Source organism: Lineus longissimus, chromosome 18, assembly GCF_910592395.1.
Source record: "Lineus longissimus chromosome 18, tnLinLong1.2, whole genome shotgun sequence".
Lineage (NCBI taxonomy): Eukaryota > Metazoa > Nemertea > Pilidiophora > Heteronemertea > Lineidae > Lineus > Lineus longissimus.
Genome location: NC_088325.1, coordinates 519,567 through 536,102, shown reverse-complemented (window position 1 = coordinate 536,102; position 16,536 = coordinate 519,567). Strand labels below are relative to the sequence as shown.

The window sequence follows — 16,536 nt, the reverse complement described above, 5'->3', positions numbered from 1 at the left end:
CATTGCCCACTCAAAGGCAATTGCCATTTAGATCATGTCAACGATTGCATTCGGATGTTCAGGTCCATGACTGTAAAGTGGATGACAGTCCCCGGAGACTTATCCAGGCATTCTAAATTGTGGCTCGATATTATGATTTTTAAACAAGCGACTACTTTGCAAACATGGATAACCTCGACTCCAGTGTTCCTTCCGCTTTGTAGTAATCGTCACTACAAAGTGGAAGTAGTCTCCCGTGGCAGAGGTGAGAGTAGCACTCAATATCTTTAATGTCAGCGGCCACAGCAAAGGCCAACATAAACCACTTGCAATATGCACGTCACTCTGTTGCCCCTCATTATCGAGGAACTCAAGAAATAAGATGACGACGACGACGACGACGACGACGACGGCGGCGACGACGGCGACGACGACGACGACGACTCGACGACGGTGACTCGACGACAACGACGACGACGACGACGACGACGACGACGACGACGACGACGACGACGACGACGACGACGACGACGACGACGACGACGACAACTGCCGTCCTCAATCCGGTAATGATGTCGAAAAGATAGAATTCCTCATAGATTCGCAATTATAACAGCCCATAGCATGATCTATAGGCCGATATAAGATTCAAGTATCATTGATGTCACCCAAACGGCAAAGCGTGACAACCGTTTATTTTAGTGCAAACCGTAAATTACTGGTCAATTTACTCTGACCATGCGACTATAGTATTCTGGGGCCATTACCGGAAATTAATGATCCACTGCACAAAGACCAGTCCAACGCAATCTGCAAAAATGGCTTTAGATAAACAAGTGTGTTCAGAACACCAAATGATATATTACAATTCGTTTCCCCTATCGAATGATACTTCATCTAAAAGACGATGTTTTGGTGATGGACCATGTCACGTGGTTTTTGATGAGCTACGAAAAGAGCATCAAAAAGCACAGAAGCTGAAAGATCACGCAATGGCGACAAAGGTTATTTTCCGAGAAGCATCCAACCAGCTATATTACAGTTGGTTGTTACTGCAATGGTAAACGAGAACGCTTAGCATCCCATATGCTACATGAAATATACAACTGAATGTGGCTTCGTCTGCCAGCTGTTTCTGTGACAGCATGTTGCTTTCTTTACGACAAGAGTTGGTAAGAAACAAAAGCTTTCACTGACACCCAGATTTCGACACCATACTATTGTATTGTCATATGTACATGTATAGAGTGTTTTCATGGTCAGTCATATTTAGTGGACAGAACAATGATATCGTCCCGGACTTAACTGAAGATCAATAATGCGGTCACGGGCATTTGACCTCACTTTCTTTTGTCCGTCCCTCCAGCATGGCGTATGATGACGTCACGTGAGACACCTAAATTGTTAACCATTGGTCCCATAAAACACAGGCGCGCTGTTTTTCTCCCTTCTGTGAGAAGTTTGTACTTGTTGCTTTCTGTATATTCACTTTTACGGAATATTACACAAACTTCACGAAGACCCATTGAGTCTGTGTGTCGAGTGAAGCATTTCTGTAAATACTTGCGCGACCTACGTTAAGTGACATATGATCTTCCCCTGGGCAATTCATGTGTTGTTAGTTAATCATCATGCGTCCCTGCAGCCTCGTCTCAAATATTGAAATAGTTAACCAAGGACTCAAAAGTCTGCAAAGGAAATGCTGAGTTCTGACATTTTGCTGGCGTTTGCCTTGACGGTTTTTTTGCTGCTGGTAGCCGCGGAAACAGTATCAAAAAGCACCAAATTAAGCATATGATCTCCCTTTGCGACATAAGAAATAGAGTTCCCTCGGGTAGCAACCATCAATCATAGACAGTGGCCACGTATCAAAATCAACCACCAAATGGCTTGTAACATCCGCCCTGAAAACTCATGTTACAAAATACATTTGTATACACAATCGTATGACGCCAGTGTTTCATCTTGCGGACTTTGTTTTTAGCATGCCAAAACAAAACATGGCTAGAAAGATCATTATCAGCCAAAGTTATACGATCAGGCGGCAGTGTCATGGGATCTCACCCAGGAAATCCATCGCACAGGTACCTGACACTCTATTGGCGATATGTCGCACAAACACATGAAAAACTTGGCCAAATACTGTCGTAAACTTACACTCTCAGAAATAAAGTTCTTGTTGGGTTTTTTGGCGAACACAATATCCACCCGATAAAGCTTTTTAAGCGAAATAAAAAGCTCCAAAAGGTTTATCACAGTAGCCTTAAAGGTTTTTCATAATCTCAAATACCTTTAGCGGATTTTTCGTAGTGGATGCATATTTGTGCGTACCGAGAAACACTTAGAAGTTTCATCAAGCTTTTGAAACACCGGAGTGTGTATGCCTCCGATTAGAAGCCCGGTGGCTGAGGCCATCCGTCTTGGTTGGATATCAGATTAGTCTTCTACTATAAGTCTTGCGGCCAAGCCTGATTGAGTGGCATCCCCCGTGGGTTTTGCGTATTGGTTACGTCCGCCTCTGAACCAACCACTGATCAAGGCTGGGACAACTTTGGCATCAGATATGTTGGTTTTTCAAAAGGGCTTCCAGCTGGGCCGTAACTTCTCAGGATAACTGAAAAATCATTGAACTGCAATAGACACTGCACTAGAGAGGGGGTAACCATTGACTTGCCTGAACTTCACAAGCCCTGAACAATGCTGCCTTGCAACACTGGCGAAAGTTCTAATTAGAGATCAGTATTTGTGTGATACTACAGGTAGAGCCGCATGGTGGCCAGCAGGGGTATTATCCTCCTGGCCAGGTAACTACCACGCCCAGGTTTCCCTTTAAGATCTTTCCACCGACGAGAGGACAGACGATGGTTGACGAGCCCCATCCACGCAGAGAATCTTCAAATAACACCTTCCCCCACGCAAAGAAGATTGTGTATCTCAAACACGTTCTTCCAACCTTTGCCGATGGCAAGTTTTTTGTGGTGCTCCATAGCAAAAGCATCATCTGAAATAGCTGGAGATCACGCGACAGAAGATCCTTTCGAAGGTAGCCACTTCACGGCCATCTGGTGGTGTAAACATGATCCGTCACATAACGACAAAAAAGATAACCCTGCAGGCTGTCGGTTTTCTGCATCGTAGAGTTCCCAATAAAACCGTATGGGCAACGCTTAGCGGGTTAAAGGATAGGACAAAGTCTATGTGAGTTTCACTTTTCTTTGCCGATGAAATACCATGTACAGTGGAACCTCCCTTACCGGACACCTCTGTTAGCTGGACAACCTCTCTATTAAGGACACTGGTTTTGATTTTTGGTTCAGTAGGTCTCTTGAGAATAACTTATAGGGAGGCTTGTAATGCAAGAGGAGGGTCTAGTCAGTCAAAGAGTATCTCCTTCTAACTAGGCGACCAATATCCAAATTTGCCTGCAAGGCCTGGAAAGCAACCGTTCAGTCTATCTTCGAAGACATCCATGTTTGGGCCATAGAGGTATGTTGTCATGTCGTTAGAGGCACTTCATGTACATTTATATCACATCGGGTCCACCCCCCAGGAGATGTGCCTGCGCACTGGCTACCCCAGGGCCAAGGGTCTATTTGTATGTATCTACATGTACTTCTAAGGACTGACTGGTGAATGGTGCACTGATGGCGCAACAGCGTGGTTGATCCACCGGCTTGGGTGGAAGTTGGTTCTACTCTCGCTTACTAACAAACAAACAGACTTGACAGGACAAATGTATCTCAAGATTGCACGATCAAAATTGATCCTTCGTTGTCTTACCACGGCCAGACTGCACCAAACAAGTCCAGTTTTGGAGACATGCTCATGGATGTGAAAGAATCTAACAGCTCCACATGAATGGTGATATCGTGCTGTCTGTACTGTTCAGAGTTATTGAACAACTTGGTTGAAATGTTTTGTTTTTATTTATTCAGATAATGGCTTGTGTATAAGCCTCGCTTGACCAAAGAGAGATGGTGAGACAACTATAACCTCGTGTCAAATGTGCCAAAGGCAGAGTTTCGTTGGATTATGCTTAAAATATTAAAAGATATCACATTTGAGGTGTTTTATGGTAGAAATTGATACCGCAGTGTCGGTATTGGCTGCCTCATCTAACACTACTCGGATGGAGCTCCGATTTTTCCTAAATTCGCTTGTATTACGACTCAAATGTTTTTACATTGTAAGTTTTCAAATAGCACATTGAAGAGTCTAACTACAGTGTTTCAAGCCTAATCCAGATACCTTTCCGTCGACATACTGCGCTACACACCAACCCATTACAGGCTTTACCATAAAATCTCTCATAAATCCGATGTCTCATACATCCGCTGGCAAAAAGTCGATGCAAATGTGTCATTGAATAAGCTAGAATCATTGTAGTTCAAAAATGTCAAAGGAAATTTGTAATTGGACATTCAGAGAAGGCTACAGTACCTTTTTTGTCGCGCAACTATAAACCGTATTTTTTTCAATAGCTGTTAATCAGGCTATTGCAGCGTCTCAAAGAGCTTATAAGATTCCAACGACATCAAGGTTACAACCAGTGGGTAGCGATAGAGGATGATATCCTTTCATTTTGACTAGAACGTGGTAAGAAAAATATGTCCATCTCTACTCTTATAGATAACAAAGCAGGTGATGGTGTTTTATTTTTGAAATCTTGAAAATGTATTGTATTGTATCTTTTGTCGCACTCAAACCAATTGCAAGAATGCACTACCTTTGTTTTTATTTGAGAATCGTATACTGATTTAGGAAATGAATATTAAAAATGAAAATAGTATCTCCACAGGAATCAACCTATCTAGTCTTAGATAACACAAAATCTGCCTATTTTCGAAGGTGTTTTCTGGAAAGGGGTTCAAAGCAGTGAAGAGGCTGTCAACAAAGCCGTGATTTGCTGCACCATGTTCAAATGGTGACGGACTCGTGCCTGAGGGGTGATTCTGCACATCGTCAATTTCCCTCTGTAACAGTGAACATCGACAAACAAATTGATTATTTCCAGTCGTGGAAACTGTAGTAAGGGAGTTACTTTTTCAATGCCTGCTGATCATGTGGTTACGAAAATACATCATCAAAATATCGGAGCAACCACACCCCATGGATTTCAAAGTAGGAGAGCAAGTATGGTTTCGTATTATCGATAGAGGATCACTTGAGCATTGATTACATAAGAGAAAAGCGCTTTTGAAGTGGGATTGCTGACGGCATGCTCATTTGTATGCACCGAGAGTGCATTGCGCTGTGCATGTATGCACCGAGAGTGCATTGCGCTGTGCATGTATGCACCGAGGTATGCCCTGAAATATCAAAATACCCTTATTTTCAAAAGTGTAGGTTGGTAAAATGATTGTCAATTCACCTCATTCAACCTGTTGATTTCATTCTAAAGATGAAACATAGCCAGAAACTGTGAGATTTCAATCCAAAATTGTGATTTCTTTCGCTCAGTGATAATGATAGTCATTCCCTACCCCACATCTCACTAGAAAAGATAAGGCAAAAGCTGAGCCAGCGTATAATCCAAGTCAAACAGTCACGAGAGCACAACTGCAATTACTTAACCAGATATTTTTATTCGCAGTGAAAAGTGGGGTTACATGTTACGGATGTGTTGTTATCGTTAATGCTCAATTCAACACCGCATTAAACGCACTGATTGTTGATATCGAACCGGGCGTTTTAGATTCGCTTTGAATGTAGGATTTTAAGAGGTAAAGTAATGATAGTGGAACCTAAATTCAACGCCACATGAAACGCACTGATCGCTACTTTTGAATATAAATACAGTACTCCTTGTTTGAGTATTTTACAACAGACGGTTGAATTTGAACCTGGCGTTTTAGATCTGCTTTAGATATAGGATTTTAAGAGATAACAACCATGCCCTTCATGCTAAAGCGCTTCAGGGGGAACATGGTGTCATGTGGTGTCGAAACTGAAAAGAATACGTTTACATAATTGTTTGAATCAAATAACTATCAAAGGTACAGTAGAAACTAGTCTCTATTAAGGACACCCTCGGGACTGACAAGTGCTGTCCTTAATAGAGAGGTGTCCGCTACGGGAGGTTCTACTGCAATTTCAAATACGCTAATGGCTGTGGTGTTGTCACTTTCAACCTCTGCCTTCTCATTACAAATGAAACAAAATATGGCAATAAATGTGTATCGATTATGTCATGGTGATGTCACGTGCATCTGACATGTCTGATGCACTTGCAGTATTTTTCAACAAACACCGTAATTTTGATGCCATCCATTTTATACAGCCACCTATGACGTCACTATGAAGAAAAAAGTTCAATAGGGGCATTTTCTTCTTTTGGTCAGATTCATTTTTTCAAATATTTTATATGTTGTATGTGTTTACAGACGGCAAATTATATCGAAGACCCAAGCTGTGGTGTTCCAGCCCGGTGAATCACGCACCTTACTGCGAGATCTCGTGGTATCTGGGTGGTCGATCGATAGCTCCGTAAAGCAGATGGAGCTATTCCCACATAAGGCGATGCGTAGGGGCGGTGACGGGAACGAGGCTGGTTGTTTTCATTGTATATCTTGGCCAAAACTGAAATAAACATTGCCGTCGTACTGTCGTTACTATGCACGCAATTCGCTGAAACTTGGCATTTGGAGTATTTGTAGATCGGTGTGGATGCCGGCATTGCTGAAATTTACATTCAGCGCGTATTTAGAAAATTGTGAATATTCAAATTGAACTTTAATTTTCGAATTTTTGAACGATGAGTAGGCCTTTAGTAGAGTAGTATCGTCATTTCTGGTAGACTTTTTATGTGAATATTATAAGTTTGACTTAATTCCTACTTAGACCACGTTTAGAGATATCGCTACCACAATTGGAACATTTCGAACGTGTTTGAACTCGTAAAGCATTCCCTACGGTCCACCGTAGAAAAGCTTCAATCCAATTCGTATATCGGAAGGATCAGGCAACGTATCCATTCCTCTCGTTTGCACACAGGCAATCATTTTATCAGATTAGGAATTTTGAATTAGGGACCATCTCAGAACATACTTAAGCCAAAATATTTATTTGTTTAGTTTTATCAGGGGAGGGGGTTTTGGGTAGTCTTCATAACTTCTTTTGCTGTCCATTGACGATCAGTGATGCCAATGGGACACTATGGTTTGATGAGTTTTGGTATCAGCTAAGTCTGAGATGGTCCCTTATCCCATCACAGTTGGTGTAGTTTCGGTTTCCTATCTCATGGACATAACGGAAATATGATAGGCTATTCATCGGTCTGATGAGAAACGAGAACAGGGTCGTTCTCAAGCATGATTCCCAGATACAAAATAGCCAGGTTTTTATTTTCTCCAATACTGAAAAGACCGAACAGGTTTTGGCCGCAATGAAATCGGAGATTCACGAAAATAAAAATCAAGGAAAAAAATGTTGATCAGAAAAACCGAATGGAGTTTCGTAATCCGCCGAAATAAAAATCGTGATTTTTTTTATTCCATTTTTGTAAAAATTTTCACGAATTGTAAAAAATAAAGAGCCGCTGAAAATTGGTGGTATAGTCATGGAGTTCTGTTATTGTTGTTGGCATTTTTCAATTATAAACATGATAAATATACCTCTATTTCAACCCGAACCAATTTGCTGCCCAATTCCATGCTAATTGAAACAGCGGACATGAATAATTGATGCCATTGCTTAGAAATAAATCATTTTGTAATTCGTGATATATGTATTTCAATTTAACAAATGTAAGGTCTATGCATACTTTAATTTAGACTTTCATGCAAATAAATATCAGGTCTGATGAGTTGTCATCCGAGCTCGTTAGCTTACGAGGTAGCTTAGTCCGATTCAGAAGCATAAAAGTGACTACACTCCACGGTGGGTAAAGGTATGGATCAGCTTTGCAACAGAATAGAACAAGGCCTTCCCATTACAGTGTTGTAGGGGTACAATCGGATAAAAATAACAAATGCAGGCCTTACGCCCCTCAAGATGAACTAACCTTTTTTCCGTTTCTTTCGTGTCGTCATTTTCTCTCCCCTGAAGCTGGTAATCACGTATTTGTCTCAGGTAAACCGATACATTTAGCCATCGCGCACTGCTTCGAAAAAGTCTAAAGCGGCAGGGACAGTTGTCAGTGTTTCTCTTCAACAGGCTCGTACATGTACTTGGTCATGCACTTGGTCATGCCAAGGACTTGCCCGTAAGGTGGAGAACCTCATTCTGTACGCTAATAGAGTCTTTATATCGTTGTGATCAAAGTTACTTCGTTGAACTCGGGGATGTTACCAAATCACACTGACCAAAATAGAGTTGTGTTGCACAACACCAAAATATCCGTAGTAGGCCTAACAAATGGTAATTCACAGATGAAGCCGGTCAACTGTGACGCCGGTTGTCCAGGGCTGTGTAACATTACTATTTGTGATCACATTTCAATGTAGCACAATTCAGTGACAAGAGGTTTGTCAGAAAAACACTTTACCCGAGTATCGCGCGCTGTTGGCCAACTTACTATCCCTATTAAACTTTCAATAACACGAACTAAGTCACTGCCCTCTTCCATGCTAATAGAACAAGCGAATACATACCTTAGGGACATGAATATTTTAAAATGCAACCGCCTCGAAACAAATCAATTTAAACTATTTTTATTATCTTCTGATATAAAAAATGTTGCGTCTCGTCTTCCTAATTGTTGAAGCGTTTGTACAATAAATAGTGATGTGAATCTACATGAAATGAATTATATGTTATAGCTCTTGTGGAAATGCATTCTTAGTAATAAGATGTTAATATGTTTAATCAGCCAACACAATTTACAGCCAGTAGCGACCTTTTGATAAAATGAAAAATGAAATTCTATGGAAGATGCACATGAAATTGGTAGGCCAGCCGTGAGACTAGGAATACCTTTCGCGATACCTTCAAAACTTCCGCAGTTTCTCCTGAAAAGACAATTTGCACATTCTACCGACATCACCCAGGTCATTTTATACTTAAATTTCAAGACACCCAGAGGTATTGAAATATTTCAGATTAATGTACGAAGCACTTTTGCTAGATCAGCCGATCTATGCGACTCGGAATACTTTTAGCGGTAAGTACAGAGCTTGATTTCGAGACATCAATGATACGCGTCATTAAGGTCACGGCATGCCTGAAGCAATCGAATGATTGCTATCTTATTCAAACTCAGTGGTACAATGACTGTTATCCAGACTGCCAATAATACTGAAACGACTTTAATGCTTATTGATCTGCTATATTCTCGATATCAGAAAGATTGTTTAGTATCCGGACAATGACTGGTCTGACAATGCATGAAATGGCTGCAATGAACATTATGCTACTACAATGAAACCAATGACGAAAAAATCAGAAAAATGATTTTTATGCGAATATGTGCAACGGGTAACGTATAGTCAATGCATACGAACTAATAGCAAGGGTGTGGTAATACTATCGTCACTTCCCAGACACAATAATGCTATTCCCCAGTGTCAGACAACGGTCGTAGTTTTGCCGGTGTAGAAGTTTAAAATGTCCTTGGATAAAATGTCCGGGAACAAGGGATTCTATTATGCGCTGAGCTATTGACGGTCATTGCCTCTATAGAACCATATGCCATAATCTGTCAGAATACAATAGGCCCGGACACTTTTTCTAGGGGGGACACTTTTTACTTTTACGCCGGTACCCAATAATTCGCAGGGACTCCTGCGTCAGGAGCTTAAACAGCAACCGTGGACTTCTTAGAACCAACTTTTCCACCTTTTGTCGATTGCATCAGAAAGGCGCAACATATAGGCGTCAGGTTCGTCAGTCACGTGACTGATGTTTGGACAAACCTGACCCCCTTTACTCATTTTACAATGTTGTACACATGCGCATTTCCCCGTACTCGAAATAGATCTTAAAAACATCGTGCTCAAAGCTATTGAAGGTTTTTAAAATCGAAATCAACTAACAATATTTGTTTTAGATTTTAAGTTCTTGTGGGAGAAAGTGTGCTTTTGGCTGTCGAGATTTAAAATCAGTATATCGAATCACAAGAGAGGTAATGGGTTGTCACAGGTGCGCGAAGGTGAATATGCCTGCGATAAATTGCTTCCCAGTTTCTACACGAGACCTCTGACAGTTTATGCGGAGGCTTTGTTTCCAGAGTCTTTCAAATAATTCATTTCAAAGACCATGCAGTTTCATAACAAGTAAGCCGTTACATCCTCGCCATTAACTGGCCTGACAATGGCAGAAACAGCTGCCGGGAACATAATATGAATGCTACAATTAAAAACGTCAATCAAACGTAAAAAACACAGCAGTCAATTTTGGTCTCTGAGCAAATTAATGAAAAACATCACGTCTCGTACTGATCTGGTAAGTTATGCATTGTGTCTTTTTTCGCGCACCGTTGAGGGCTGGGTAGTTCAAAACTACACACTGATGATGATCTGGAGTCGTTAGTCTTAACGAGGGAATGAGAAAATTAGATGGGATGAGACATTGTTTACAATGTTCTAGACGTTTCATATTAAGCTGTTGTCATTCGAAGGATCCTTGGGTGAATGTGAATGATAAGACTAAATCGATAAAAAAATGTTTACAATAGACTTTTTATCAGCTGATGTCAATTGTCACAACCAACAAGGGGAAAGATCACGCAAACTCTGTGACACTCCTGGATTCTGTCAACGTTAATGGAGAGGCGATGCGTGGCAAAGAAACAGGACTGTCGCGCCCATGCCAAAGACCTAGAGTACGGGAGTTGGGGAAACCTAGGTAGACAATCCAGAAGGAAGGTACTCCAGTTGAAGCTGTCGACCACTTTAAACATCGACCACAATGAGAAATGGGCAACTGGAATTGATTACAAGGATTGGTAGGGCATGCAGCACCTTCGAAGGAGCAGCATATTTCCGAATTTATTGCATTTTTTCACTTTTTATGTTTGGCCCCCTGGTGGCCAAACCATGAATCATATGAGGTCGCGATTCGGCTTCTGAGTAGCAGTCACCAAGGGGTGCATGTGTACCAAGTTTGAAATCAGTAGCTTTGGCGGTAACGAAATGTGCCACTATGACTATCGACGACGGACGACGGACAACGGACGACGACGACGACAACAACAGACCCTGCGCTATGGAAAAGGTTCGCAGGTGAGCCAAACACACTCCATATCGGGCATTGATGATCTGGTATAAGTGATGTATTGTTACCTTTTTATGGTACGGAGTCTGCATGGCACATGGCCGCACATTGGACAACCTGGCGTCGCCAACCCATTGTCTATCGATATTGAGCAGTTTGAACGTTGAATGACAATGAGCGAGCATGTGTTTACTGTTCAGGTTGAATGGACTATTCACAACCAGACTTTGATTGATGACACCGGAGTCACTTTTTTACTACTGAAGCAGTTACTTAAAACACCTGCAGCCACGCAAAAACGACTAAAGAGCGAGTCACATATGCAAATATAAACCGCCAAATTTTCGCGCCTTTTTTATCTATGCAATTTTCAAAACTTTCCGAAAAAAGTTAAATTTCATAATTTTTCCGAAAAAAAGTAAAATTTCATGATTTTACATATTTTCATATTTTTGTATATTCCTATCAGAAAATAGCTTTTCGCTACTTTTAACTTCGAAAATCTAGGTTATTTACGAAATCAGAAGAAATGAAAATCCTGCGAAAATCTTTTGGTTTGCAGTACTTTTACACATGAAACGTTGCGCAATATTATATCGCCACTACTGCGATACAATATCGCGCAACCTTGGAAGTTGTTTAAGTACCTGTAAATGTCAGACCCATCAATTGACGTGATATATGCGACATGTCCATTTCGCAGTTTCGGAGTCAAGTCATCTATTCTACCGTCTCGCCTGAAAAGACACACATATATAGATATTGATTTAACCAGAAAACCACTTAAAACCATCTCTTGATTGCTTCCCGCCAATTCTAATTGTTCCCGCCAATTTCACGAAATGGGTTCACTTCTGCCGTTATTCTGAAATCTACTATTGTTATTTGTGAGCCTCTATTGTTATTTTACGCCAGGAATATTTCAAATAACAATTGCAGTTATTGAAAACACTCAGGAAATGGAATAATAGTCATTTGACGAATATGGTGGTATGGGTTCAATTTGAATCACACAAGGTATCCAGTTTGGCGCAATTAATTTCTCAAATGTCAGTCTAAATATGGGAGAAATTGACAATAGTATTTCAAAGGGCGTGACGATGATGATGTCCACACATTTCAGTCAAATGGAACGATTGAGCGGGATTGGGTCGGTCCGTCACTTATTCTGATTGAGATTCTGCAATGTCTGTTGGTGGTCATCGAGTTTGTAAATAGAGGATGTTAGAATTAGAACACAACTCTTTAAGAACTAAAGATTTTTTCAAAAGTTTTTTCGGCCAACACATATATGAAGTCCGTAGAGGTTTTTCGTGAAAATGAAAAACGAAAAATGGTTTTGGAGATTCATTTCGCTGAAAATATTTCGGCCGAAAACCATTTTAAAAATGTCAAAAGCTCAAAAACCTATATTTCTAAAAGTGTTCCCAATGCTGGTGTGAAATAACATCTTGTCCACCCCCGTACTGATGATATCATGTCGACTTGTTTTCACGCGAGGTCGGCATGATTCCTGTGGTAGAAGACTGGTGGAAGTCGCAAGCTCGGATGTGAACAACGTTAGTCCTGAGAAGCCATTGTGGACGATGGCGAAACTGTAGACAACCCCGAATCCAGATTGAACCTCATCGTGTAATCATGTTATTGTAAACCGCCTCGATGACTGAAAGTATACGCCAGTATTAATTCAGTTCGGTGACACAAATGTGAGTCTGCTCATCACTCATTTATCATGAACGCAGCTTATAGACCACAGTTAATGGCAGGAAATTACTTAGCTGTCAATTGCGTGAGTAAATGGCCACGGTTATTTCAAAGTCAGACGAGCCACTGACCTCATAGTGTCGCTATAAAAAAGGCGTCTAAACGACTAGTAGGGTCGGTCAACATTAAAATTGCTAAGTGTTTGTTCGGTGTCATCACCATCGTTATCATTAGCCGGCATTGCTCCAGGCCATTAGGCTCTGTCCCGAAAACACCAAGCGGTGTGTTAAAGGGGGACTGTGGGCAGTCATGGCAGAAGCTGGGGGAAAATTACCCTAGTAGGCCATCGTCAGGTGACTTATACGCACAGTTAGGACACTGGGTCATATCAGCTTCAGCACTGAATATATTCCTCGTACAATCGTGAATAACTAGACTTACTGTGAGATGAGAGAGACCCCTATCGGCGACTTTGTTTAACTTGATCTTGCATACCGAGCAGCTGCTTATACAGTTCCTTTATTACACGCGAGTTGATGCAGTATAAGAAATTCCCCAATTCACTTTATGGGTTTCGCTCAATACTGATCTGGTCATTAGCCAGTCTCAGCGCAATAGTCCAACTGCAGACTTCATTTAAATATCTTTAAAATAAACATGTAACATTAAATTACTTTTCCTGGCTTGGATACAAAAGTGACTTCCCAATATTCTCACCGTGGAATTGATAACAACACAGAACGCTTCCAGACACATGGTTCAAATACTGCTCGTCAGAAATATAATTGATATATTTTGAATGATATAAATTCCATTTCATGACATATGGCGTACAGTCGTTGCCAAAAGTAAATGGGCTCCTGCCAGAAAACGCAATTTTTGTGACCCGTAGCCATTTTGGTACAAATTTTTCTGATTTGTATGCGGAATATTGCCAATAACTATTTTCATTGGGATGTCCCTAAAGAATGTTGAGCCAGATTATTCAGGAAAATTCTGCAGGCATCAAACTGAAAATGCGACTGTTTTTCTCTCACAACGGGCCAAAACGTTGTGGATATTTACTCCGGAAGACGACAATAGATATGATAGTTAAACGCCGATCCGAATAGTGTCAATGGCTTATTGAAATGATTACACACGGCGGCGAAAGTGGCCTAGTTACATATTCATCTCCCCAGAATGGCCATGCCCCGTTTTTATGACTAAAAGGCTATTTCAATGGCATCATCAATGTTTATGTTATAATGCGTTCATGATCCACGAACGGGATCCGTCCCTAATGTTTTGTGTGAAATCCTTGCGGGAGAGATATGTAGAGATAGCTGCCATACAGATCAGGCACAGCCGAATTTAAAGGCAATTCGTCCGTGTACATTGTTAACACATGGCACGCTAGTAAGATGACACAGTTTTGTAACAGCTAAATATATAAAGCTAGCGCGACAAAACTTGGCATGTATGGTTTTTATGTTTGTGTACTCACAAGGCACTGATGAAATTGATATTCATTGCGTATTTACATCATTGGAAAACTCAAACTCAAATTTCAAATTTTGGCGACGCACCAGGCATTTAACATGTGAAATAGCACATCTCGTTTTCATAAGAATGGGAATGCGGTTTCGGCAGTCGCACGCTATTCCGCTGATGACTGCTAGTAAATTGCGCAGCTTATTTCACTCACCATGAAAAACCTATCTTTACTTCATCAGACTCAAAATCCGCGGATTAATGAGTGATAAAATGGCTTACAGCGGATTTTTGGCGTCAGATGATAGATTGCAGGAAGCAATATCTTCAACTCCCCGTAGGATTTTGTTATTTCGGTGAGTACGCTTCGATGGTTTTGGGATTTTTTCCCGGCAAGTTATTGCTGCCAATGTTCTACACGAAACTTGCTATGCATGCTGTAAGCGGGGTTGGAAAAGGCTGCTTTGTCATCGGAAACATTTGTGGGAATTTTAAGAGGGGACGATAATTGATTATCAACAAGGGTATGGCATAAACTTGGGGATACTATGCCACCGATAACAGCAAAACAGAACATTCTATTGATATCGGATTTTAAAAATCTGTGACATGATCTCCAAACTCCCTAAGGAATAGAAGTGAGAAAGACAGCATCATCGCCTTCTTGCTCAAAGGCCTCTCAATTTATGAAAGATTGTGAAACTAACTTTAAAGATGTTCCCATGCAATCACTTTCCTGCCATAGCGTGCTAAAATCCGCTTTGAATTCGTTGCACGAGTTTGCGTGATGTTGTATGAAGTATGTGTTGATACCAACGTCAGTATGAGCCTGGCAGTACATTCACTGCAGTGCAGCATGCGAAAAGTTGTGAATTATGACAGTCGTCACAATGTGCCAACACCAATGACGAGAGAAGCAACCCCCTCCGCCTTCCCTCATACCCGCCCAGACCCATCCCCGAGGTTGGCAGTTCATCGCCCTCCACGTGCAAATTGCACGCGAGTAGGCCTACATACAATAACACACAGGCCTACAGTACAACACATGTGCGCCGAGAAAATCCCCCGGACATTCCATCGGTTAACACTGAATATGCTTATCTAAAGGAACGCCATATCCACGCCAAAAAGCATCAGATTTCGACGCATTATATGTATACATTTGTATCCACCCGTGGGCTTGCAAACCTACCTTGTTTTCGTACGAATGTCGTGAAAAACAGGATGGTTTTTAAAAAAGGATTCGTATTCTTTTTTCTTCTGATGATTACATTCCGGACCGCTTCCGCATCGCGTCCGCGGTCGGCCTCGAAGACGTCTGGTACAAAAAGGTTGTTTTGTGCTGGGGTTTTTGATGAACGCATAATCTATCTAGGATTAGCTGTTACTCAGTCAGTGAAATTGGCTCAGTCCACATTCAATCACTCCGTCTCCCTCCTATCTTGGTGTCGCCCCAACAATCCATTCTGTGGAGGCATTTGAGTCTTCGGTACAGTTCAACTCTTGCCATTCCTGTCATAACAGTCTATTATCACCAAGCCACATTGCAGTGTGGCAATTCGCTAACGTTACATAGATCCCGTCTCGTCACATTGCAGGCCAAACGCCAGCATATTTGTTGTTTACTGCCGCAGACACAGATTAAAAGGCCATCAAGCTCAACAAACGACCTGATCAATGAAGAGTGACGCTATTATTGGTTGTGATACATTGCTGACGAGTTGGGTTATGCATATCACAGTTGTTGTCTGGCGTTGGTTCCGTGTTCTCGGCACCACTACAAAAAGGGAAGAACACCACTATTCATAATATCATTGTATGGTATCGCAATCCACCCCACCCCAACACCCGCACCCCCCCCCCCCCCTCACCACCACCACCACCACTACCCCCACCACCCTCACCACCTCAACCACCTAAACCACCATTACTAAAATTCTGCTTGTGGTACTGATTTTCCATTCGAACCACCGCTACCAAATATCACCTCTACCCCTCTTATAATTCTATTCACAAACAGGCCATTGTTTTTGTTTTGTTATGTATTAGCCTCGTTTTTACCACAGACGTGTTCGTGAGACAATCATAATTTCTAGGTTTGGTATAACGTCTGTCAAAATCGGATTCTCGTAGGATTATGCCTAAAGAATATCATGCGTGAGGTGTTTTAGAATAGAAATTGCTACCTCACTGCCGGTATTGGAAGTATGACCAAACGCCGCGAGATTG

At 41.4% G+C, this 16,536-nt stretch overlaps 1 protein-coding gene across 4 annotated transcripts in view; it reads left to right on the top strand.

The window, feature by feature from the left end:
• LOC135502356 (uncharacterized) overlaps positions 1-16,536 on the top strand; it is a 71,578-nt gene that overhangs the window by 40,249 nt on the left and 14,793 nt on the right. The window contains exon 1 of one of the 4 annotated variants that reach the window (XM_064795140.1): positions 14,470-14,663. The exons of the other annotated variants lie outside the window; for them this stretch is intronic. The gene's annotated coding sequence lies outside the window, so the exon portion shown is untranslated. Of the gene's footprint in view, positions 1-14,469; positions 14,664-16,536 lie in introns of those variants that run through there. 4 annotated transcript variants of the gene reach the window in all.